Source organism: Sorex araneus, chromosome X (assembly GCF_027595985.1).
Source record: "Sorex araneus isolate mSorAra2 chromosome X, mSorAra2.pri, whole genome shotgun sequence".
In the NCBI taxonomy this organism is placed as follows: Eukaryota; Metazoa; Chordata; class Mammalia; order Eulipotyphla; family Soricidae; genus Sorex; species Sorex araneus.
In genome coordinates, this window is record NC_073313.1 from 311,576,659 (window position 1) to 311,604,028 (window position 27,370).

General features: G+C 45.3%; 1 protein-coding gene across 6 annotated transcripts in view; it reads left to right on the forward strand.

Moving 5' to 3' along the window:
- The first annotated feature begins 5,925 nt into the window (after nt 1–5,925).
- Nucleotides 5,926–27,370, forward strand: part of GPR45 (G protein-coupled receptor 45) — a 75,222-nt gene continuing 53,777 nt past the window's right edge. For 2 of the 6 annotated variants that reach the window (XM_055122954.1, XM_055122955.1), the window contains exon 1: nt 6,126–6,348. The gene's annotated coding sequence lies outside the window, so the exon portion shown is untranslated. Of the gene's footprint in view, nt 6,045–6,125; nt 6,349–9,890; nt 9,909–27,370 lie in introns of those variants that run through there. The other 4 variants (XM_055122953.1, XM_055122951.1, XM_055122950.1 and 1 more) reach the window with 4 other exon arrangements.

Below are 27,370 nucleotides of genomic sequence, written 5' to 3' on the forward strand. Positions count from 1 at the left end.
GCAGTTCACCACAATCACAAAATAGCCTTGCACTCAGTCACCTTCCTTTGCTTTCTCTGACCTAGGCAAGGTGCCTCTTACTAGCTGAGGTGGATCCGAAGGGAGCTGTCTGTGTCCCAGATCCCCACGTTTGGTGCTGATGCTGCCAGGAGGGAAATGGCCCATCTGCCTGTCAGTCAGAGTTCACCCCTTGTCCTGTTGGAATATAAGTTCTCCATGTATATTCAGGGAACAGCTCTCCTAAGTGTCCTTGGACATCTATTCCTGAGAGGAAACTGAGAACTAGGAAGTTTATGAGAATAAACTATACGATTTCATCTGATCTTAGAGATCACCTGTATCACCTGTCTCCTGTTGCTCTTCGATTTGCTTGAGTAACATCAAGAGCACCGGTAACATCTCCATTCGTCCCTGTCACATGCTAGTGTAGCCCAATGGCATCTGCTCGCTCCAGGAATATGATGCATCCACCTTGCAGCATGGCAGTGGTTGTTTCTCCTATTAACTTAAAAACCATTCATCTGTTTTCCTTCTGTTGTTGTTAGGATAGCCTGGAAACACATATGGCTATTGTGCTTGCACCCACTAGTCTGGTGCTTGCCAGGGCTCACATGCCCTAGTTGCAGTGATGAATGCAGTTGAATGTGGTGCACTGTAAGCTGCAGACCTTGTTATGGTGCTCGGGATCCCAAATGGCAATGCCATACCACGAGGGTTATATTAAGACATGTGAGGTGACACTGGGGATTGAACTCAAGGAAGGCAGGCACTCCACCACTGAGGCATCCCCAAGCTACGCAAAGATGCACAAAGATTGTCAAAAGCTGAGTAATTCTTCACTGTTGAGAGCATGGCCTTGCTGCAGAACCTCAGGGGCTTTCTCTGTGAGTCCTCAATGGTGGCTTGTCACAAAAAGCATCTAGCACTAGGAATGGTTCCAGGCCTGGAGGGAGCTGATGGCAAGGATGCTTGCACAGAAAGCAAAGCATACCATAGAGCCTTTCTTATTCTAGGCCCTGCTCAAAGCTGGGGGAAGTTTATGTAGTTTATAATATACACCATGCTAGACCTTAACAGATTCTTAAACAAATGGCAAATAAGCATCCAAAAAGATGCCTTGCTTGTTATGAGAATGCAAAGTAAAATAACAATAAGATATCACTAGTTACTTAGTAGAATGTAAGCTCCAGAACACTGGGCACACCCAAATTCCATGTGACTGTGAAGGAAGAGGAAGATTCATTCATTACTGGTGAGAACACAAAATGATAAAGATACATTCTAACTGCCATGCCCTAACGAACAGACAACTTATGCCTATATAAAAACTTGCACACAGACAAGGTGTAGCTTTATTCATAATTGTCAAAACTCAGAAGCAACCAGGATGTCCTTTAGTAGCTTTCTACAGAGGTCCTTTTTGTATCCTTATTTTACAGGTGGGCACACGATGGGAATAGAGGTAGCAGCTTTCTCAAGATCAGACAGCAAGCAAGGGAGTGTACAGCTTGGAATTCAGTGAGTCCATTACTGATCCTTGATCCTTACTGAACCCTTTGATCCTTGATCCCTTACTAATGATCCTGTAATAACAAATAAGAAGCTGTATGTAATGAGGATTATGAAACTGTGATGAAAATTAAGAAAATGTAATGGGGACTGGGAAACTGTGTCCACCAGATTTATGGGTGGCTGATGACCACCAGCCTATCAGATTTATGGAAGCACACTGGTCCTAATAGATTTATGGGAGTACATAAATATATGCATCATTACCACATGGCACGACCTTCAGGTGTTCAAAAAAAATAGTCAGGGTCAGTATATCTTGCCTATTTTTTTTTTTTTTTTTTTTGCTTTTTGGGTCACACATGGCGATGCATAGGAGTTAATCCTGGCTTTGCACTCAGGAAATACTCCTGGCGGTGCTCAGGGGACCATATGGGATGCTGGGGATTGAAGCTGGCTTGGCTGCGTGCAAGGCAAACACCCTACCTGCTGTGCTATTGCTCCAGCCCCATATCTTGCCTATTTTTGACTGGAGCAATAGCACAGTGGGTAGGGCATTTGCCTTGCATGCAGCCAACCTGGGTTCAATTCTTCCCTCCCTCTCGGAGAGCCCCACAAGCTACCAAGAGTATCCCGCCCGCACAGTAGAGCCTGGCAAGCTACTCGTGGCATATTGGATATACCAAAAACAGTAACAACAAGTCTCACAATGGACACCTTACTGGTTCCCGCTCGAGCAAATCAATGAACAATGGCACGACAGTGCTTCAGGCAGTGCTACTTTTTACCTCTGTCTCCCTTGTTTATAAGAATATACATAGATTGTAAGCCCACTGTTAGAGGATAAAAGAGAGACCCTCTCAGCAAACAGGGCTCCAAGTCTCTTTCTCTTCTGACTTGGGGGTCCTCAGCAAGGAGCTTCTAATAAACTCACTATCCTATTTTGAGCTATCTTCCTCTCTGTTCATTCACAGATCACAGCAGCACAGCAATCCTTGATACTTACCGAATCCTCTGATCCTTGCTAAGATTGCAATTTTTGGGTCCATAGAGGTAGTACAATGGTGACTAGTGTTCAATCACAATCTTCCACACTCCATATGGTCCCCTCAGTCCCCCAGAACCAGGAATAAGCCCTGAGTACCACCAGGTGTGATGATCTTTTTGAAGACAAACTGCTTCACCAGGGCCAGAGCTATAATATAGTGGGTAGGGCATTTGCCTTGCACACGGTCAACCCCAGGTTTGATCTCCAGCATCCCATATGGTCTCCCAAGCACCGCCAGGAGTAACCCCTGAGCATCACAGGGTGTGACCCCAAAAGAAAAAAATAATCTGCTTCACCTTTTCTAGCATGTTGGCTTTTTTTTAATATTTGGTATTCATGTTAGCTATTTCTACAGAATAACTACCAGACATAGCAACATTAAAGTCATTTTCTCATGTTTATAGATTTTTGAGGATTAGCAGTTTGCACAAGTCACAGAAGGGATCGCTAGACTCTTGTCCACACATCTGAAGGCTTGGCTGGAAAGTCTCAAACAGCTAAAGGTGTCTTGAAGGCTGTATGCCAGGATTATCTTCACTCACACACCTGGAGCACGGACTCGGGAGCCTGAAAAGCTGGAAATGCTGACCTGAATCCTTCTCAATGATGTTTCCGTGTGCACTCTCCCAGCCTGGGGGAGAGCAAGTGTTTTATCAAATCAGGTCTTTTATGCTCTAGCCTATACGTCATGTATCAACTCTCCTGTCATTCTCTGTTGACTTAGGTGGTCCTATGCCCCTCTAGGTTTGTGGGGAAGGGACACAGACCCCTTACTCTCTCTATAAAGGCAAACCATATGGCCTCAATGTTCATTTCCAACCAGTCTCTGAAAGCTTTTCCTCTCACCCAGAAAAACTGGATTCCTTGACTGTGGTAAAGTGAGTGGCTCAAATTTTTTATGATGTATGGGGCACTTGTGGTTAATAATCTGCTGTTCATGATCATGATCTGTAGTCTCTATAATAGTAAATGGGCTGGAACCACAGAAATATTTACTACCTTCATTTAGTTGCTATCATTTGGCTTATTTTAAAGCATTTCCTCTTCATTTGGATTGAAAGTTTCTATCCAGGCTTATTTTCAATGTCGATAAGTTCAGTATTCTTCAACAGCTGGAATCCCAAATATTATACATCTGCCTTTTTATTGATCTTCATAAGTTAGTCTTTTTTTTTTTTTTGCTTTTTTTTTTGGGTCACACCCGGCGATTCTCAGGGGTTACTCCTGGCTCTGCACTCAGGAATTACCCCTGGCGATGCTCAGGGGACCATATGGGATGCTGGGAATCGAACCCGGGTCGGCCGTGTGCAAGGCAAACGTCCTACCCGCTGTGCTATCACTCCAGCCCCTCATAAGTTAGTCTTTATAGGCACTGTGGCCATTCATCACAACTAGCTATCCTTTCAAGTTTGGATGGTGTTTCATTTTGCTAAGCCAAACTCTGTTTCTTTATTATGACCAAAGTTCTTTGTCATTTTAATATTGTCTAGCATCCCTCTTTAGAGCTGGAATTGAGGGCAAGATTATCCACAAAGAACAATTGAAGACCAATAGTTCTTTATTGTGTTTCATCTTAACCCTTGGGCTCTTTGGTACATATATTCCCAAGAAAATTCATTAAGCCTGAATATCTCTAAATAGTCTACTTTTTAAGAGAACACCTAGAATTTGCCAGTTCTCCAATGAGTAGAACTAGACACTAGTTTTCTTTTGTTCATTTTGTCCTAAAAATCTTTAGTCTTGATTTTGTTCACTGCATCATCCATAACTATAGAGATGAAGTTCATCAAAAGCTTTAAACTACCAGTGTGGCCCATAGCCCCACAAAGAACAGGAAGGGCAAGAATTGAAAGAAGAAATACAGATGCCCAGAAGGTATATGAAGAAATGATCTGCATCATTTCTTATCATAGAAATGCAAATACAAACAGCAATTATATGTCACATTATACCAGTGAGACTGGCACTCATCAGAAAAGAACAAAAACAACCACTGTTAGCATGGGTGTGGGCAAAAAGGGACTCTCATTGACTGCTGGTGAGCATGTCTACTGGTCAGGCTGTTTCGGAAAATAATATGGGCACCTCTGAATAAGTGTCCTAAAACATATCTTAAAAAATGAGGACATTTCTGAAAAAACTAGAAATATGACCCATCAATTTTTCTTCTTGGCATTTTTCCCAAATTTTATTGCTGAAAAATTCTTCAGAAAAGACATTTGCACTCCTGTGTTAATTGCACCACTATTTACATTAGCCCAAATCTGGAAACAATCCAAATGTCCAGGAACAGATAACTGGATAAAGAAACTACAGTATGGGGCTGGAGCGATAGCACAGCGGGTAGGGCGTTTGCCTTGCACGCGGCTGACCCGGGTTCCAATCCCAGCATCCCATATGGTCCCCTGAGCACCGCCAGGGGTGATTCCTGAGTGCATGAGCCAGGAGTGACCCCTGTGCATCGCCGGGTGTGACCCAAAAAGAAAAGAAAAGAAACTACAGTACATGCATGCAATGAAAACTGCTGGGCTATAAGAAAAGGTGAGGGCCTGAGTGATAGCACAGCAGGTAGGGCATTTGCCTTGCACATGGCCAACCCGGGTTCGATTCCCAGCATCAATATGGTTCCCTGAGCACCTCCAGGAGTGATTCCTGAGTGCAGAGCCAGGAGTAACCTCTGAGCATCACTGAGTGTGACCCAAAAAGCAATAAGGAAGGAAGGAAGGAAGGAAGGAAGGAAGGAAGGAAGGAAGGAAGGAAGGAAGGAAGGAAGGAAGGAAGGAAGGAAGGAAGGAAGGAAGGAAGGAAGGAAGGAAGGAAGGAAGAGAAGGTGAAATATTGCAAATTGTTACTACATATTCTGGATCTTGAGAGCATCATGTTAAGTGAAATTAGTCAGAAGGAGAGGGACAGACACAGAATGAACTCTCTCAATGTGGGAAAAGTAGTAGGTGAATAACAAATGCCCATAGGCAACAGAAGTTGAGAGTTGGTCTTCAGTAGGAAGCTTACCATGAGGGTACGGGGAGGGACACGTGTACACATGCAAGCACACAGGCACACAGTGAACGCATAGGCTTGTACTCGTGCACACACTTGGACGCAGGTACACACAGGGACCCGCACACAAATACACAAGTGCGCGCACGTACGCACATACACACGCCTGTGAGCACACAGACGGAGAATCCGTGCACACACATGCACACAGACGCGCGCGCACACATCTCCCCTCCATCTCTCCTCCGCCCCCAGGGGCAGACCGCGAAGGTGGAGGCTTATTTTGGGGGGGAGGCGGACGGGGCCGCAGGGGCCGCGGGGCAGGCGCGGGGCCGCGGGGACGCCGAGGACGCGGAGACGCGGGGACGCGGGGACGGGGTCTGGGCGCGCCGGCCCCGCCCCGCCCGCCAGCCCCGCCCCCACTCGGCCCCGCAGCGCGGCGGGAGCGGCGGTCGCGCAGCCTTTGTCTCTCCCGGCCGAGCGCAGCGTAAGTGCAGCGGGGCAGACCCGGCCCGGCCGGGCGCGGCGGAGACGCGGGGCCGCAGGGGCGCGGGACTGCGGGGCCTGTTGCGGCGCGCGGCGGGAGGCGGCGGAGCCGGGCCCGGGGAGGAGCGGGGAGAGGAGCGGGCCACCGCCCGCGTCCCGGACCGCGTCGCCCGCCTCCCCCATCCCCGCCTGGCCTGGCCCGGGAGGGGCGTCCCCGAGGAGGACCCCGCGGGGGCCCCTGCGCTGCCCTGCGTGGCCTGCGCGCCGTTGCTGTCCCCATCGGTGGCAGGGGTACCGCTGTCGTGGTGAGGCCCATGTGATGCGGGCGGAACCTGTCAGGGTCTGATGTGCCGATGCGGCGGGGGTGGGCGGGTGGCGGGTAGGGTGAGGGTCTTAGCTACCCCAGAGGTGTCGGTGGTGGTGGTGGTGCTGGTGGGGATGGTGGTGGTGGTGCTGGTGGTGATGGTGGTGATGGTGATGGTGGTGGTGGTGGTGGTGGTGATGGCGATGGTGACGGGAAAGGCGGTGTCCCCGCTAGGTGAGATCATGACGGGAGCGTCTGCGTGTTCTCTGTGGGTTTGGGGGTGGGTTTGCAGTCCCAGCATCAAGTAGGGACGTAAGGCGGGTGAAACTTTCCACCCAGACACAACCCAGGCTGGAGCCTGAGACAGCTCGAAGGCTGGAGCTCACGCCCTGTGTGGCGGGGACCCTAGTCTCACCCTCCCCACCCCCGGTACTTCCCAGTGGGTCCCCCACCCAGCAGCAAGCTGAGCCTGGATATGCTCCCCATTCACCCCCGCCCCCACCCCCGCCTTCCACAGCACCTCCAGGTGTGGCTCAAAAAACCCAAATCATAACAAGCAACCTCAACAACAATAATACCAAAATAGCAAAAGGGAGTATCAGTGGGCAACCAGGCCCCGCAGGGATAAAGGCGTGAAGGTACCTGTAGCATCTCTTTATGGGGTGTGCTATGGTGTCAGAAGGCCTCTGCCACCCTGCCTAAAGAATATTTCAATTGGGTTCAATCTTTTAGGGTTTTGTTGTGTGTGTGTGTGTGTGTGTGTGTGTGTGTGTGTGTGTGTGTTTGTTTTTGTGGGTTTTTTTTTTTTTTTGGTTTTTTAGTTTTGGGGCCACACCCAGTGGTGTTCAAGGCTCACTCCTGGCTCTGTGCTCCTGAAACACTCCTGGCTGGCTCAGCAGGCCATGTGTGCCAGGGATCGAACCTAGACTGGCCAGATACAAGGCAGATGCCCTACCCACTATACTATTGTCCAGGACCCTGGTTCTGTCTTGAACTTCTAGACATAGGAATAGAAACAGACAAGGCGGGTGGAGAGATAGTAGGTAGGGCACCTGTCTTGCACACAACCAAGCCAGGTTTAATCCCTGGTGCCCTCTTTGGTCTCCTGAGTACCACCAGGAGTAATTGTTGAGCACAGAGCCAGGAGTAAGTCCTGGACATTGCAAAGTGTGGCCGTCCCAAACAAAACAACAACAAAAAGACAACTAGACAATCCTAAATTTCATGATACTTTTGGTACCTGAAAGGTTTTGTGCACCTGAAACCAGTACAGTGGGACTCCATTTCATTTCGTTTCATTTTAGTGGGAGATGGGGCCACACCCAGGGATACTCAGAGGATACTCCCTGCTTACTGTTGGGGTAGGGGGTGGGAGTCCAAAGAGGTGCTGGGCGCAGGGCGGTGTTGGCTGTTAAACCTGGCAAGCACGTGCTCCACACTGCTGGGCTATCTCTCTGGCCCAGGGTTCCTTTGAAGACCTCTGCGGCCCCTCTCTTCCTCCATAGTTCACTCCAAGCCCTGTCACTGCACCCGGAGGGCTAAGATGGTAGAGCACATGCTTTGTGTACAGGTGCAAGTCACGTGTCGAACATGTAGATGCGAGCCCAATAGCAATTCAGAAAAGGAGATGGGGGGAAAAGAGTAGTCACGATATTAAGTACCGTGAATCCTGATCAAGAGCACGGGGAATTGCTTTGCCTGTAGCTGACCCAGGTTTGCTATCTGGCACCACATATCCTGAGTACCACCGGAACGATCCTTGAATGCAGAGCCAGGAGTTAGCTCAGCCTAGCTGGCTGTTTCCAAAAGAAACAAATCCCCTCTATCTGATTGGCCTCTGTCTTCAGCAAATATGGTGGAGTCCAGGCCCTAAGACACAAAGTCTTTCCTGGTGAGGAAAAAAAAAAAAACAAAAAGCAGAGTCCAGCCAGCAGAGGGTCTGCCCTATAGGGGCAGAGGCTTCTGGGAGTGTATGATCTTTCAACTGGGAACTGAAAAGGTGAGGCGAGGTGGTCAGCTAAAACTTGCTGCCTGTGGGAAGGAAAGGACTCAGAAATAAGAGACACTGGAGGGTTTGAGGAACAAAAATAAGCAGGGTATGGTGGGAGTGGAGAGCTTTGGAGAGTGTGGAATGTAGCTGCAGGGATGTAACTCGGAAGTCTGGAACTGAGCAAGGAGGGCAGCTTTGCTCAAAGTGTTGGGGGGTCCCTGGCCAGCTTCAGTCCTGGGCTTGACTGATGCTGTCCCATTTCTGAACTGACTGCTCTGTGGCAGGAAGAGGAGAGATTGCAGAGAGGCTGCTTGGGCATTCGAGAGAGATGAAGGGGCTGAAGCCGTAGTAGAGCGGGTAGGGCGTTTGCCTTGCACGCCCTGACCCGGGTTTGATTCCCAGCATCCCATATGGTCCCATATGGGCACTTCCAGGAGTAATTCCTGAATGCAAAGCCAGGAGTAACCCCTGAGCATCGCCGGGTGTGACCGAAAAAAAAAAAAAAAATATATATATATATATATATATATATATATATATAGAGAGAGAGAGAGAGAGAGAGAGAGAGAGAGAGAGAGAGATGGAGCTACCTAGTCTGGGCAGTGGTGATGGGATCTGAATGTGTTTTAGAAAGTCAAGTCAACATGATTTGGTTTGACAAGCAAAGGTTCCAGGATGGCTGTAAATAAACCACAAAGGGTGGATTTTAGTACTATTGGAAATATGGGGGATGGACATTGCTTGTGTTATATGCTTTGATAGATGTCTTTCTGGATTCAGTACATTCATTTAAGTTGCCAGGTAGCTTGTGAAGTCAGTGTGGCTGAGAGCGCCTGTTGAACATTTGAGCAAATTTAATGTTTTTAATAGGACTGGGAAAGTTTTCTGTTCCCACTTTTTTTAGTTTAAAAATTCAAATGCTTCATTTTGCATGTTTGAGGGTCCCACTTTCATGCACTAATTGATAAGATTCATAATTTGTTTCACTCTGTTCCATGTGATTTCTGATGTTTTGCTCTAATCTACTCTGCAACACATCTGTTAATGGAGTCTTTATTAGGCCACCTGTATTATGGATAATTCATTCACTACCCTCAATTCTGAAATGGTGGAATTAAATTTCAAATCTGAATTGCAGCCTGAAAAGATACCTAGATGGTTGGATGAGCTTTTCCAAACACCTCCAAGACGCTTTCAAGCATCTTTTTTCTAATGATTTGAACTTCTAAAGTGATCCAACAACATAATCATAATTATTGTATTTCTAATATGTTCATGAGAAGACTCTTATTAACCAGAGTGAATGCTTTTCTATTTTCATTCTTTTGTTGTCATACTACCAGTATTTTATTTCATTTAATAGGAAGAATTAGCGCATTTCCTGATGTTTTGCTATCTTCAGGGGAAATCTGTGGCAAATGAGAAGAAATGATGCCGATACTGTTCTTAGTGTCATTTTGCTCAAATTACACAATTTTCCTTTTTATAGGGATAAAAACTAGTACGTGGTGTTCTGTACAGTGACAAGCAAAAAACAGGTCCTCAGATATTGAGTGGATGCAAGGAAGAAGGTACGTGGAAAGGTACATGAAAAGAAGAGCAGGTCCAGGAATGGATAAGTAGATAGATGAAGGATTAGCGCAGAGGTTCCCAAACTCATTGGCCTACCTCCCCCTTCTCAGAAGCAAGCTAACAGAAAGCACCCCTAATTTCACCCAAGGCTGGCATCACCTTACCATCACCTGCATCATTCGAATAACCTCTCTGAGAGGATTATATCACTCCTTTGGGGAAACACTGGCTTAGTGGAGACATGGGCAGTGAATTCATGGATGTGTACGTGACAACTGAATGGTGAGTCGGTAGAATAATGGATGGCTAAAGATGATGTAGAGAGTTCTACAGTCTAAGGAGAGTTAAAATCTCTAAACAAAATATTGTATCCTGAAATGAATGTTGCTTTTCCTATTTCTAATATCATCTTGTACAAATCCACCTCTCCAAACCCTTTGTGTGAAAAGCTAGTATTTGACACTACTCTATCTGCTGCCAGATATGGTCAAGACTACACTGAGTAATGACCACAAGTATGTGGTTAAAGTCAAGTACTATTCGAATATAAACAATTCTTGTTATATATTGCTAGATAATGGATTGCCATTTGAGATCACATTGAAATATATTAGAAATGTGCTTCTGCTCTTGCTTTAGGGTCATTCAAGTCCTTCCTTGACCAGCCCACACAAAGCTTTGGGTGACTTCCTTCTCTGAGTACAGGGATTTCTCCACTTCAGATGAGACAATGCAGTGATGTTTAATACAGCATTTCACTACATAGCATGCTATGTAGAAGCACATAGTACCAGAATATCAAACCTATAATTTATTGAATAAAACAAGAATAAAACATACATAAATAAAACTAATGTAAATTTAATGTAAGGGGTAATGTTATATAAAATTATGACCGGCCAGATTCAGCCTGCACTTTGGGCATCTCTAGCTTAATATGCAGGAGGGAGCAGTGAATGCATAAAAGGAATGTGGAATTATTGGCATTGAGACTGTTTCATGAGCTGTTTTTCTCCAAGCCAGGGACAATCCAAAGGCACAGATTTAAGTTATTTCTCCTGCCTTCTATCTGCTTAGGTATTCCAGCTGATCTCTTTGTTATTTGCCAAGTGCTCATACAAACATCTTGCACCTGGGGCCAGCTCAGGAATCAGGGGCATCTGCCTTGCATTTTAAGGTCTTGAGTTTAATCCCTGGCACTGCATGCCACTCTGAGCACTGCTTCTGTAGCCTGGTGGCCCCCAGCAATGCTGGATCACTGCATTCCTGGGCCTTGGCATCCAATCACCTGGCCTGGCTTGCCAAGCATCACTGAGAATAACTCCAGGTCTCCTGAGCATAGGTCCCCGAAAAAAATTAAACATGTTTGGAGGCAGTGGGCTACACCAGCTTTGTTCACGGATTACTCCTAACTCAGTGCTCAGGGATAGGACACCCCTGCCAGTGTTCGGGGAGCAATATACAATGTCAGGGATGAAACCCAGGTCAGCTGTGTGCCAGACAAGCATTTTCTCTGCTGTACTATATTTCCAGCCCTACACTAACATCTACAAATTCCATTTAATAGAAATTTCTCAGAGCAAAGATAACTATTCTCTACTCAGACCAAGGAACTTAGAAGATTATCTTTGGAATCCTCACTGCATGCAGGAACCATAGAAATAGGGAAGATGTTTTCAGTTACTCTGTGAGTATGCTGAACCTTTCACTATAAAAAAGACTATATCAGAAATTATGTAATGAAGAAAAAGAAATGTCATGATGCACCCCAGAAATATAAATTTGCTTCAACAAAGAAGTTAAGATTTATTTTTATTATTGTCTAATCGCAAATAAAATATTCTTCTGACTTTTATGTTAATTATTAGCCTCAGATACTTGACACCACATCAAGACTATTTTTGCAACTCTGATGGCTGGGATGAGAACTTAGTGTCATAAAAATCTTCATGTAACTTGGCATTTGAGTTTTGCTTGGATGATGGAACATTGTTCTGTGCTTTCTGTGTTTCCTGAGACAGAAGTCTTCAGGTTTGCTGGTTACACCAGGACATGCTGTCTTCAGTGACTGTCTTGTATTGGGGTGAATGGGTCAAGGACCATGACCAGAACTTGGGTTCTGGGAAGATCATGTTTTTAAGTTTAAAGAGAGAGTACAGCCCAGTTTCAGAATCATTCTCATCTGGTTGACCTGCAATCTGGTTGACCAAAGAAGCCATTTTACTTTCTGCTCTTCAACTTCCTTATCTGTAAGACAGATAGTAATTGCCTTTTATAAGGGCAATTTTAAGAAGCAACTTACATTTTCACCACCAACTTCCCAGGTGCCTCTGAGCCTTTGCCTGAGTTATTTCATCAATCCTTATAACATCCTTGATGAAGGCACCTTTACTAGCCATGTTTTACAGACAAGGAAACTGAATAGGTAAAATGTTGCCAGGTATTGGAACTGTGGACCTTCTGTAAATTTAGTACAGTGTTTTTTCTGTACTGGCAGCTTAACTTGCTTGACTTCCGTTCTTTACGAGTCAATGAAGACGATAGAGTCTTCCCTGCCACTGTGCAGTAGCATGATGGGACTGTTCAGGTAAAACTTTGTTGGGTATAGTGATTGCTTCTGACTTGGCCAACCTGGATTCAATCCTCAGAACCACATAAGATCCCTTGAGCCCAGCCAGGAATGATCCTTGAGTGCAAACCAGGAATAAGCCCCTAAGCACAGCTGGGTGTGGTCACAAACAAACAAACAGAAATAAAATCCTGTTGAAAATGAACAAATGACCTTATCAAATGAATAGTAAATCAAAGGTTTTAATTTGTACACTTCTGTTTCTGCTCTGCTGTATCAAAGGAACAAAATGGATAAAACAGCACATGTTTTTAAAAGTTTCAAATGTTTAACGCTGATTGCTGTGACCAGGACATTTAGAATCCACAACAATAATTTTAAGGCTAACCAATAGCTTGAGTCATAGGAACATTCATTTCCTTAGCAAGTTTTATTGATAAGAGCTATTTGCCACGCAGAAAGATTTCTAGAATATTCTACTTTATGCAGTTTTCCAGTGACAATATGTGGGTTGACAAGAATATTGAGTAAGAAACTTGGGTTTTTAGGTCTGACTCCATCTCTTTCTGATATGTGAACATTATCTTATCCCTTTGGGCCTGTTCCCTCTTTTAAAAGTGGGGGTTTGAGGCACACATTTGTTGTGATTCCTCTTAACTCTGCAGTGCTGTGATTCTGTTCTTTTCATATGCCTTTCGCCATCTCTTTTCTTTTACATTATGAAATCAACATCCATTAACTGTATGCTGTTACCATAATTACCCAATCACTGAACACCACACGATGGAGAATCAAGTCACTACTATTTATGTTAAACTGTTTCATTATTTTGGAGGGAGGGCGGAAGAGAGCTCCACGCATGAAGCTCTAATTACAGTATTATAGTACATTAGATTACAACTCTCTTTTGCCCAATTTTATTGATGAACATAGCCCAGGAAATCCAAGCTAAGATTTTTATTCCCATGCTAACATTGCTCATATCCACTCATCCAGCAAGATACCAATTCCCTTGAAGGTGAAAAGATAGACTGAGACTTTACACCTCAGTTTAGGAAGGCATGGCTGAATGAAGGCAGGGGCTCTGCCTGTGCCGTCACTCTCTGTCAGCTGTGGCAGACATTCTAGTAACAGCCTAGATCCTGGTCCTCTAGGACTTTGGAGGAAGAAGGAAGGAAATGATAAAGATTTCATCAGAAATCAATTCGAAAGCAGAAAAAGAGAAAAATCAATGAAACAGAGAGCAGAGATAAGAATTTATGGGAAGTCATGTCGAACAGTCTGATGGTGACACTGTGAGTCAGCTCTGAGTCACTGAGGGCCATGGCCAGGGTCACAGTCACAGTACTATGAGCCCCAGGGTGGCAGGTATCACCACTCTTGTCTCATTTCCCACAGCACCTCATTAATTCACTGCTGGACCCTGGGTTTCCTGTTTGGGAACTGTCTGGCTCAAGAGTGCCAGCTGTATTTCTTCTGCTCACAAAAGGGTTTTTAAGTATCATGAGTTATAAAACAGGATGCCCAACTAAAATCTCAATTTTAGACTAACATCAATTTTTTTCACACTTTGTATATCCAGTTTTCCTATTAGATGTATTAATTCTTAAGAATCATGGTATTTATCTTCAGATTTGGGGGGTATACCCGGTGGCACTTAGTGGCTACTCCCAACCCCCACCTCCCCCCCCTCCAGTGCTCAAGGGGCCCCTGTGGTGCCAGGGATCAAACCCAGACTTCCGGCATGCAATGAATATACATAAGCCCATTTGAGTTATCTCCCCAGTCTGAATTCAGATTTAACTGGATATTCAATTGGCGCCTCCCAGCATGCTGTACCAGGGCTATCATTCCTAAAAATACTTGGCCAGAGATGTAGGCCTGATTGTTTTAGTGCTGTTTTGTGCTGTTTTAGTGTCTTCATCTGTGAAATGGGGAGAAGACGTAGGTCGACGTGAATCCCTCTACCTGAAAACCCATTGCCTTTGCAAAATGTTAGCCTCTAGCTAGCAGAAAGGGGATGTTGGATTATGCTTCAACCTGGAACACCTGGGTTAATGCTGACTTTCTTGGTCAAGAAAATTGAGAGTGTTCTTCTATTACTAATGTCAGTGAGCTATTAGTACAATCAAGTTTATTCAGGGGATCAAGTCAGGAACTACAGCTGCTTAGGAATTGTGTCTCGAGGCAGAGTTCCAAGTGTTTCAGGCCTCTGCTCATCTCTGCTAGCATGACTTTGTAAAACGTGACAGGTGACACATTGAGCATGGAAGGGTGCCCCTCCCACTTTGGACAGAATCAGGAAGTGAGGTTTGCTGGATGTAGTCTAGCCTGGATGTGATTTAGTCTTTGAGTTAGGACAAACTTTGATTCCAAAATCTTTTAACAATGTCACCTACCCGCTCAGATTAACACTCAAACTCCCTGGTCTCTTCCATCAAATCCCAGTTTGTAGAGCTGAGTCTCGGGGAGCTTGAGTTGACAGATTCCCAGATTCCCAGGGCATTGTCAGCATCCTAAGCAGAGGCTCTCGATGGCCACCGATGTGGAGCTATTCAAGGTGTGGGACATATTTTGCCTGACCCTTGGGATTCCTCTCCCCATTTTCTTTCTTGTTTGTTTCTTTCTCCTAACTTGTTTGGACTCTGTGACAAAGGGCTATTTTTGCATTCTTATACCTGGGGATGAGAATGAGGTTGGGTGTTTGGTTCCTGTGGCTTAACTTTAGAGTGTCTGGGGTATCTTTGGACTGACTATGGAATAGCCTTGGCCTGGCAGTGGGAACGTTGTGACTCACAAGTGGGATAGTTTTTAGGGGGCTGTGTCCTTCCATTGAATTCACCACTCTTCTTTTTTTTAAATCAATGAATAAATCTTTATTTTTTATATTTAAAAAAGCATAGTAATATTTCATTTACTTTTTTATTTTATTTTTTAATTTTTATTAGTAAATCACTGTGAGGTACAGTTACAAACTTATGAACATTCATATTTGTATTTGGTTTACATCCCTCCACCAGTGCCCATTCTCCTCCACCAATGTTCCCAGTATCCCTCCCACCACCCCCACCCCAACCCCCACCACCCCACCCTGCCTCTGTGGCAGGGCATTGCCTTTTGTTCTCTCTCCTGTTGGATGTTGTAGTTCGCAATAGAGGTATTGAGTGGCCATCATGGTTGGTCTATAGTCCACTTTTGGTACTCGGCTTTCAACCCAAGTGGGTCCTCCCAATATTCTCTACTAGGTGTTCCCTTCTCTGTCCCTGCTGCCTTTTCACCCAGCATGTGAGGCCAGTTTCCAGTTTGTGGGGAGACCTCCTGGTTCTAATCTCTACTACTCTTGGGTGTTAGTGTCTCATTCTGCTACTTAATATTCCACATATGAGTGCGATCTCTCTATGTCTGTCTTTTTCTTTCTGACTCATTCACTTAATTTTTAATAGTCTATAATTCTCTTTATTTTTTATTTTATTTTATTATTTTTAAAAATTAAGTTTTATTGGATCACTGTGGGGCTGGAGCGATAGCACAATAGGTAGGGCATTTGCCTTGCATGTGGCTGACCCGGGTTTGATTCCTCTACCCCTCTCGGAGAGCCTGGCGAGCTACCAAGAGTATCCCGTCTGCACAGCAGAGCCTGACAAGCTCCCCGTGGCATATTTGATATGCCAAAAGCAGTAACAACAAGTCTCACAATGGAGACATTATTGGTGTCCGCTCAAGCAAATTGATGAGCAACAGGATGACAGGGTCAGTGTCAGAGATTGGATCACAGTAAGATACAGTTACAAACTTATGATTACATTTCAGTCATACGATGTTCAAGCATCTGTCCCTCCAGCAGTGCACATTGTCTACCACCATTGTTCCCAGTGTCCCGCTTGCCACCCCTCACCACTCTTCTAACTGTAGTCTTTCTACCATTTCCCCTCCTGAGCTCCTGTATCCAGCCCCTTCAGACAATGAATGTGTAGCTTGAAATAACTATAATATTCTCACCTGGGCTTCTGGACTGCCACTCCTTTCTCTGTGTTGAGCCTTGCTTTGCAAATGGTTTCTTTGTCAACTCCTCAAATTAATTTGAGTAATGCCATCCCCTTCTAGCTCGGATCCGGTGTGATAGCCCTGTGGACTTCACATTGACCAACAGTGCAGGCATTTCTGTTGTTGTTTGTTCCCCCCAGTACCATAACCCCAGTGCCAAGGGGCTGGGGGGAAGGTTTACTGTGGTTCTTGGGGTGGAATATGTGCACTGGTGAAGGGATGGGTGTCAGAGCATTGTGTAATTGAGACTTAAGCCTGAAAGTTTTGTAACTTTCCACATGGTGATTCAATAAAAAAAAGAAAGAAAAGAAAAAAATATTCAGCACGCTGGAGCGGTTCATCAAAATTTTTAATGATTGGAATAAATTCAGATAAATATACCCTATTTCTCATAGGTACCATGTTTGCTTTTGTTTACTTGAGTGAGAAAAGAATGTTTTTTATTGTGGGAAAGATTTAAATTGTGCCCTGAAGGGGTACAATTTATACTTGTTTTTAATTGTCAAATATACATAATTGTCACAATGAATTTAGCTCAGCTTTCAAGTCCTTGTGGGCAGCAAGTAAGAGCTACACACTGACCAACAGGACGTGTTCAGTGTTAGAACTCTGAACGTTGAAGTTATTCTTTATTTTACGACTCACGTCCATATGTCTCTATGGGCTGCAGCAACCTCAGAAGTAGGATCCTCTGCCTCCAGGACAGGAACCCCAATTGTCGCTGCTTGCAGCCTACTGCTCAACTCCTTTTTTGATGGTCTTACCTCTTTCCACTGTTCTCCACAGTTCTCCGTGCTTATCTCCACTGGGCAGTGCTGTCCATTCATCTGTGCTATCTCCATTGTCTCCAGTTCTTCTTGCTATCAGTCCACACCATCTGCCTGCCTGATCAGTCACTAATGCACTGACTCATGTTTATACATTCATACATACATATGTGTATTTATATATAATAGGATATATAATATATTGCATAATGTTTTATATATATTATATACACATATGTAGATGTATGTGTGTATCTATGTTATATATAACATGTGGCATGTGATCCTCTCTGGAACATGTGCCATGCCTTTTTATGCTGCTAATGTGCTGTGCACGCTTTCTTGTGGATTGTTGAGGGCACAGATTTCACAAGTCCAATGCACTTGGTCAAAAAATCTTACCTAGGGGCTGGAGCAATAGCCTTGCACGCAGCCAACCCGGGTTCGATTCCCAGCATCCCATATGATCCCCTGAGTACCGCCAGGGGTAATTCCTGAGTGCAGAGCCAGGAGTGACTCCTGTGCATCATCAAGTGTGACCCAAAAAGAAAAAAAAAACCCAAAATCTTAGCCTGTCATTTCCCACTTGAAAACAGAATGGCTAAGAACATGGAGTTTATCCTCCCTAAATGATTTGATGGCCACTACCACTTGGAGTGGTTGGGTAAGTGCCGAGTGTTACCTTTCCAAAGCCATCTTCCCCCTCTTCACATCCTCTTGTCAGTCACCAAGGTTTGTCTCCTTCCATAAAGGAGTGGCAGGTGTCTCCAAGAGAAGAGACAGTTAAGAGACTAAGGCCACGATTACCAATCGTCCTGTCATCTGGGATGCCTTTTTGACCGCCTGATCTGCCCTTTAGTTCCCAAGGTCACCTCATCGCTGTCTCCTTGATGACCCCAGATTTTATAACTTTGATCTTCATGGGCAGATGCACAGCTTTTAGTAATTTAAATTTGGGGGAGGTGTACTTAATGGGGCTTTCTTTGGACATCAAAACCCCCCTTTTCTTCCAAATGGGACCATGTGTGTGCAAGATCAGGAAAGTGTACTTGGACTCTACAGATATTGACCAGTTTTCCTTTCTTTGGTTCCAGAGCTCTGCATAGGGCTATGAATTCAGCTAACTGGACTCAAGGTCCTGTGGGTGGAGCACCACTTTCCACTACAAAGTGCGGTGACTATTGTACATTTAGTGCTACTGGTGTTTTGTCCTACAAAGGAACTGCCCTCTCTAGACAAATGGAGCTTGCATTTCCCAAAGAATTATTGAACAGGTCTGCTGACATAAATATGTTAGAGGGTTTGGATTCAAGTGTATTTCAATTAGGAGTTATGTCAAGATTCTGTTAAAGATGAGCCTGGTATCCAAGTAGGTGGCTGTCAGCCATCCAGGTCACCTCAAGGTTTAGTACTGGCTTTCATGGTAAGGGGTGTAGATGATCAAATCCCCCTCCCAAGCTTAATTTGAAGGCCTCTTGTGGCAGCTACTGCTATCAGAGAATTAGACCATCCTGCAGAGACCAGTTCTAACTTTTGCTCAAATAACCCACGAGTCTCCTTTTTGTGCATCATGACTGAGCCAAGAGGTCTCCTACAACCATGCCCGACCTTTCAGAGACTTCCAGACAGACGGACTGGTCAAGTTAGGACAAAGTTGAAGCTGGGTCTTGTAGTAAAGCTTGTTTAAACCTGTCAAGGCAGGGCCAGAGAGTATAGGCACTTGCCTTGTACGTGAGCTGTTTCTTGGGTTCCATCCCCAGCACCACATACCAGCACCCCACCAGGAGTGAGCCTGAGCACCCCTGAGTGTGACTCAAATCTCCCCCTCTACCCTCAGACAAAAATGAGGGAATTTAATGGACAACTAAATCTAAAAACAACAACACTGTAGTAGCACTGTCGTCCCATTATTCACCGATTTGCTCGAGCGGGCACCAGTAACATCTCCACCGTGAGGCTTGTTGTTACTGTTTCTGGCATAACGAATACGCCATGGGTAGCTAGCCAGGCTCTGCCGTGTGGGCGAGATACTCTCGGTAGCTTGCCGGCTCTCCGAGAGGGTTCAAGTAATCGAACCCAGGTCAGCTGCATGCAAGGCAAATGCCCTACCCGCTGTGCTATCGCTCCACTCCAAATAATTAATTAATTAATTAATTAATAAAGATTAATAGAAGGAAAGCTAGCAATTTGATTAAAATATAAGTCAATAAATTCATATATGCAGTTGAATACAATAGACATATAAATACACATATACACATCTAAGTCACATCTGATTATTTGTTCAGAAAAACAACAACAATAAAAACTAAACAAGCAAAAATAAAACCCACCAATAAAGCCAGAAAGACAGTTTTTTGTTCTTGTCCCCAAAGGAGCAGATGTTATCTGTATCCTTCAGGTTCTTGTGTAGGGGCTTATCTCTTTTCACCACCGGAGTTTCTTACTAAAACACACAGCGAGCACCCCCTCTCACCAAGCCTGAGATTTGTTGATGCTGAGAGGATGAAAATCCATGGACGTGGTGTCCCTGTTCCCATGGGCCAGCGAGCTACCACCAAATGGGGGTGAAAACCACAGGCAATGCAGTAGACAGCCACTACCACATGAATAACAACCCACTGGTGTGATGCAGAGACCTGCCCCCCAGCAGGTAAAAATCCACAGGCCTGTAGAGACCCCCCACCCTGTAGAAAATCCCAGTGTTGCCCAGAGTGAGCCCCCAGAGAATGACCCCGGAGATGAAGCCCAGCATTGGGGGAGTGGTCTCCTACACCGGGCCTGCCTGGGGGAGACTCAGGTCAGTAGAGACCCTCTAAGACACTCTCTGCTGAGACTGCAGAGAGAAGAGGTGTCCTGTAGGATGTCTTTAAGACCACGAGCTTTGGACTAAATACCCTAGGATGAGGCTGAAAACTATTGCCGTTTATGTCCCTGAAGCCCTACCACAGGGCTGAGAACTACAGTATTACCTGGGGTTGTACAGGGCAAGGAAATGCCCCTTTGGGTCTCCAGGGATGGAGCAAAGGAGCAGCTGGATTCCCTAGGATAGACCTGCTACCCTGGAGCACAGCCGAGAGCCGCCCTCTTAGGCATCAGCATGGCAGAAGCTGCTATTTAGTGTATCCCCAGGGACAGTGCCTAAAGCATATTCTTGGACTGGTGAGCAGCCTCTGAATTAAAAATCACTGGGCTAAGTAATAGCATAAGCCATGTGCCAATTCATAAAATAGCGGACAAGGTGGAAAGGTCCCAGGAGCTGAGTTCTGTAAGGCTCCTGGGTCTGCTCAAGCACATTATTAACGTGTGACAGGACCGACCTGGACAGATGTTACTGTCCTTGGAGAAGGATAGTCAGGTTCCACCCTCTGACATAAAAGCAGCCTTCTCAGCCACATTTCTTCTCTGGGGCAGCAGGGAGAAATCCTTGGAGGGGCCTGGCAGACGGTAAGAAGAAATGTGCATGAGGACGAGGAAGTCCTTGATCCCCAAGGTCTGGTCATATTTTTACACTGGACTTGAGGAGGGACTTCCTTAGCCTCGTGTTCACGTGCAGCATGGGACTGGGTGTGGGCCCCGGAAACTCTGGTGCCACCAGCAGAGCCAGCCCCTGCAGGGTCATCAGTAGAGCTTTGGGACAGGACCTACCATACTGCTTGCCTTTGATGTCGGCTGCATTCTATAAACTTGGCCGCTATGACTCCCCATAGTGGTGTTTGGTTGCCCTACCTTGAAGTGACAAATATGTCACAGGGGATCCCTGCTCACTTCAGGGTTCGTGTGGACAGTGTGGAAGATTTGCATGCCAGTCACCAGATGTCTTAGTGACACAGCTCTTTATTTTACATAAAGACATCACTGCAGGCAGCACCTACAGAGTCAGGGGCCTCTGCGTCCAGGACAGCAACCCCAGTTGTTGCTGCTTGTGGCTCCACTTTGCTGCTTGCTGCTCTTGTCAGTCTCCACCACTCTCTGCTCCTATTTGTGCTGGCATCCACAAGTCTTGCCCAGTCTTCATTGTCTGTATTGTCTGTGTTATCATATTCACACTGTTGGTCCACACCTTCTCCCTGCCTCATCTCCTATGCAGGGATCGATGCTTATATCACGTCTCCCCACTTGTAGCTGTTTCTACTGTCTGATTGGCTATACCCTATCTTAGCAAGGTTTAGAATCACCAAACGGAGCATTGATGATTCTCCCTCCTTCCTTTCTTTCTCTGTAACAGAACCATCTTTAAGTCTACAGGTCAGTAGCCATAGGTATGTTCACTTTCTTCTTTGACCATCACATCAGCTTCTCTTTTGAGGAGAGAGGAGTTTTCATCTTCTCAAATGAAAACACTGTGCCCATTATACACTCAATCCTCTCCTTTTCCCTGGAAACCACTTCCTTGTGTTTTGTCTGACTGATTCTGAGGACAGTCAGTCCTTTTCAAAAATAGAACAAATAATATTTGTCTTAACGTGAAGGACTTACTTCACTTAGCATAACATCCTCAAGGTTTATCTATGTTGAAGATGTGTCAGACTTTTCATCCCTTTGAAATATCAATAAAGTTCTATTGTATATCTGTGTCACATTTTATTTATCCGTTTATCCATTGATGGCTAGTAGGGGTTGCTTCCACTTTTTAGCTATTGTGAATAAAGCTGCTATGAACATGGTATATAAGTATATTTTATTTTCTGCTTTCCACCTAGTGGACTATATATACCCAGGAGTGGAATTGCTAGATCAAATGATAATTCATTGTGAGGCTAGGGTTATCGCTTATACTTGCCTTGCATATGTAAAGCCCTTAGGCCCAATCCCTGGCACTGCACATTAAAATCAACACAACTCCAGTTGGTAATTCTTCGTTGAATTCTCTGGGGACTCACCATACTTCTTTCCACAGCAGCGATACCGATTGGAAATTCCACTAGCAATGCACAAGGGTTTTGACTTCTCCTGATCCTCCTCTGTACTTTTTGCTTTCTGCTTGTGGCATGGAGCCATCCTCACAGGAATTTGGCTATGATGTCTCCATTTGGTGTTGATTTGGATTTCCCTTGTAGTGATTCGTGAGGCTGGGCCTGTTTTCATATGCTTCTTGCCCATCCATCCATCGTAAGAGATGTTTATGTGTCCATTTTGGAATCAGATTTTTTTTTTTTTGCTTTTTGGGCCACACCCAGATATGCACAGGGGTCACTCCTGGCTCATGCACTCAGGAATTACTTCTGTCCTTGCTCGGGGGACCATATGGGATGCTGGGAATCGAACCCGGGTCAGCCACGTGCAAGGCAAATGCCCTACCCACTGTGCTATCGCTCCAGCCCCAGGAATCAGATTTTTATGCTTGTTGGTTTTATTCTTGAGATGCAGAGACACTCCATTTTGGTGGGGGGGACATATATGCTTTGAAAATATTTTCCAACCAGTGGCCTTTCATGCATTCCTTGATGCACAAAAGTTTTTCATCTGGATAAAGCCCCGCTGGTTCTTTCTTTAGCTGACTGTGTCAAATCTGGAGATCTGGTGGAGCGTCTATGCAATGTGGAAACACAATATTTTTTTTTTCCCAGAGACCCACACTGCTCTTTGGCTGCCACCTGAAACCTTACCCTTCTAGCAAAATCTCTGGGATACAGAGCAGTGCACCTCTCTCTCCTTTTTTTTTTTTTTTTATCATTCTTGTCTCCCACCAGACTACATGTGTTCAGTTCATCCAGGGACCTTGCACACAGCTGCACAGCACAGACTGGTGGATGAGGGGGAAAGGCGGGTAAGTAAATAAAAGGGTAGCTGAATAGCTCCTGGAAGGAAAACTGGCCTCTGAGCAGGGCTACAGAGGCTCAGGCCTGGCTGTTTTCAAAAGCTCTTTATTTCTTCCTCTCCTTTTTTTTTGTCCAGGGAGGTCGCTTCTGAGTGCCACCTTGCTTTTATATCATTGTTTGCAGCAGAACAATACTTCCCTATAGCTCTAAGGCAGTGGCCTAATGTCCTTTCTTCCTTATGAAAGGGACATGTGACCTGTAGGAAATCCATGACTTATTGAGAGATCAGGGACTGTTTCTGTTCCTAATAGAAACCGGCAGTGGTGAACCACTTGTGAGGGTGCGGAAAGAACATTGCTCTACTCCTTCTGAATTGAAAATTAATTTTGTTGCCTCAGTGTGTCCTTGCTGGCTTAGAGCTTGGGTTGTCCTGATGCTCTGTCCCCCAGAGACAGCTCTCCTTAGGACATCTAGTCTAGTCAAAATGCTGTTCTAAAGGACTTTGTATATCTACCACTCCTTTGAGAAAGCCCCCAAGGTTCCTGGAACACAAATTCATTCTAAAATCAAAGTGCAGCACATTCATTTCACGGCGAAAGGAAAAATTGAATGGATCCATGGGTAGTTGTTACTTCTAAAAAAAAATTACTACTGTTAGGACTTTTGATGTCACAATCAGGTAAGAAGTCACAGTTTAGGGAAAATGGTGAGAAAAAATCATAATGAAACTCAGTAGTGAATCCTGGAAGACAGCAACTCACCGGAGATTTCTCCGGCCCCTGTGCCCAGCAAATTTCACCGGGCACCTCAGATGGAGCAGGTGTCCCCTCTCTGCCTACCCCAGATGAACCCCTGGAGGCCACAAACTCCCAGAAGAAAAACCCAAGTTCTCGGGAGCAGGGACTGAAGACTCCAGGCCACAAGGCAGTGGAGTGGACGATCCATCCCTTCCCCTCTCCCTGCCTCCTCAGGATCCCAGCTGTCACGCCCACAAACTGCCTCCAGGCCATATTTAAGTGTGTCACCGCCTTGATCCAGAGACTCACGAATGAATCTCAAAATGAATTAGCTCCCTCCAGAGATGTCTCCCGAAACCAATCATTTACAATTTTAGAATTCCAGCACCACACAACCTCTCATGATATTCAAAATAAGCAATAAAAAATGATCTAGCATCATCTGCCTGTGGCAGGCAGGCTTGAACAGTGGTGGGAAAATTCGAAATAATGGTGGTGGGAAGGTGTAATGGTGGTGGGGTTGGTGTTGAAATATTGAATGTAATCAATATGAACAACCATATGAAAACAAAATTTAAAAAATGTTTTAAAAGAAAAAGGAAAATATCATGAAATTAAGCAACCTCTCAAATAACTTTATTTTTTTTAGCAAATTGGAAAAGGCCACCATTTTTCAGTATTCTTTATTTTAGCAGTGGACTTGCCCAGTCAAGCTTATAAATCTTCAGACTTGTTGGAATAAATTTGAAAAATCATAACCTTCTACAAAGAACCAGGCTTTAATTCAGACAAACCTAGAATTGATTCTCATCATGCCTCTGGTCTTTGGTATGACTTTGATCAACTTAGGTAACCAGTTTTTTTTTTTTTTTTTTTTTTTTTTTTTTTTTTGCTTTTTGGGTCACACCCGGCGATGCACAGGGGTTACTCCTGGCTCTGCACTCAGGAATTACCCCTGGCCGTGCTCAGGGGACCATATGGGATGCTGGGATTTGAACCCGGGTCGGCCGCGTGCAAGGCAAACGCCCTACCCGCTGTGCTATCTCTCCAGCCCCTAGGTAACCAGTTTTAACTTCTATTTGCATGTCTGTACAGTAGAAACAATGAAAAAAATGTCCTGCGGAGCTGCTATAAGATTAAATAAAAGGCCAGAGTGATGGTACAGTAGGTAGGGTACTTCCCTTATATACAGCTGACAAATATGGTCCTGCAAGCCCCACCAGGAGTGATCTCTGAACCAGCCCAGAACCAGAAGTAAGCCCTAAGAATCACCAGGTCTGGTCTTAAATACCAGCATTTATAAAGCATAAAGTAAATGCTCAATCAGTAACCCCTAACCTTTCCCTCCCAGTGTAATCAACATCAGCAAATTAATAGGAGAAAAGTACCAATATTGGAGAATCTACGTGGATGTGACTCTAAAGTAAAAGGGATAAAATAATATTTACTTGAAGTTAAGGAATGAGATAGGGCCTGGAGCTTCATGGAAGAAGGGAGAAGCAGTCAAATGAAGAGGAGAAGGGGCCTCCTATGGCGAAGACCAGATGAACTGTAATTAGATGGTTGCCCTGCCAAGAGGAAGATTTTGCCAATAGAGAAAAGTTTTTTCTATTAAAGATCCCAACTCTGGGCCCAGAGTCAGGGACACAGGCCTCGCAAGCACAGGGGCCAGAGCTCAGTCTTTGGTACCACATGGCCAGGGGAACCCAGCCCAAACAGTACCACCCTTGCCTTGTACTCTCTGCCCCAGCTGGCCATGTATGGCCAAGAGTAGCTGAACTCTACTTAAGAGGCCCCTTAAACCCTAATTCTGAATGATACTCTCATTTTTTTTAGGGGGGAGCAGCTTGGGGGCCACACCCAGCAATGCTCAAAACTCCTGGCTCTGTGCTCAGGAAGTACTCCTGGTGGTGCTTAGGGAACCATATGGGATGCTGGAGATTGAACCCAGGTCACCCACATGCAAGGCAAATGCCTTACCCACTGTACTATCAGTCCACCCCCTCCTTTGGGATTCTTCTAGACAGTTAAAAGGATAATTCTGGTTTCTTGTGAGTCTGCAATGTCTCAGCTATAGTCAGAATGACATAGTCCAAAATGGTTCATCTTGGGCAAACTGAGCCTTAAAGTCAGGCCTTGAAAAAGGAGCCAATAGTAGCAAAAGATTCAAAACTAAGTTTGTACCTGGAAGGTTGACCTCAATCTTTGCGTGCTTTTTCTTCCCTGACTTATTTCCACAATCTCCCCGAACAAGTATTGCCCCTGATACTTATTGGATTGGGTGAGCTCTTGGGGCTGCATCTATCAATATCTAAGTTTTCCCCCACCCTCCAGTTTTGAAGCTCCCAGAATAAGGTCACTGAGTTTCATTCACAAATACACTCCAGTACCCCCACTTGCCAAGAAATGCAATATCCGTCAAAACTGACCACTGACCCACATCCAGCAGCTAACACGTCACCTTGTCTGATCCCATAAAATTCCCTTTCTCACATCCCAGATGCTGAAGAGAAGGGATAAGCCCGGGATGTTTATTCTCTCCCACTGCACCAGAGCAAATGGGATATTTCCCCCTAAGTACTACTTATTCCCACCTCTGTGCAAGAGTGAAGGTGGCAGGGCACAGAGCATCTGGAAAGAAATTTGCCATGTGAAGGGATTTATAAGAAACTGTAAATAGGGCAGCCCAAAGGCAAGTGAGGATAATTGGAATTCTGTCCATGGAAGAGCTGTGAGGTACTTCCTTATTTTTTATCACAAATTCCTCCAGTTTTATTCCCTATGGAGAAATCTGTCTCCACACATATTTATAGTTTAGACTCTCAGAGATGAGAGTCTCCCGTCTCTTCCACTGGGAAAAGTTCTCTTGCTGATGGAACAGAAGGGAGGCCCAGGCCTGTCCAGAGATCTCAGGAAATTGTGGCTAACAAGCCCCACTTCCCTCCCCCCCACACCTCTATTGGGTGCCTCAATTCCCAGCACTCCTGGGAGGAAAGACGGTTTCCACTGTTCATTCTGGAAACACAAATCCTCAGCAGAGACATGCCCAGGGTCCTTTCCTCATTTCTCAGAAAGGCAGGACCAGTGTGGAAGAACGTTGCTCTTGGGTCCAAAGCTCTCTACCCTGCTTTGTGACTCCTTGAGGTGACTTCCAGAGGCCCTTCTGGGCTTTGTTGTCCTGCGTGTCTCCAGAGTGACTGATAGGTACCAAGCAGCGGAGCTGTGGCCGCTCAGACATGAAAGAGGGACTGTTGCCACAGGCAGGCTCCTTCCTGCGCTGCTCTGTGTGTCAGATTCCCAAAGCAGACTGAGGTTTTGTAGCTGTCTGGGTCAAGGTTCCAAGATCCTGACAACCGTCTCCAAGGAGCTCAAGCTCGAGGGGGGGTGACAGAGGAAAGCAAGTGGACTCGAGACCGTGTAAAGGAAGGTTCCCTGAGGTATGGAGGGAGACAGATGGAGTTAGGGTCTGAGCCCAAAGTAGCGGTGGAGCATGGGAGAAAGTGTGGGCAGAGGAAGGCTATTCTGGGGGGTCTGAGCACCTCGGCCATGCCCAGGACCGGGATCAACATTTGCTTCAGAGAC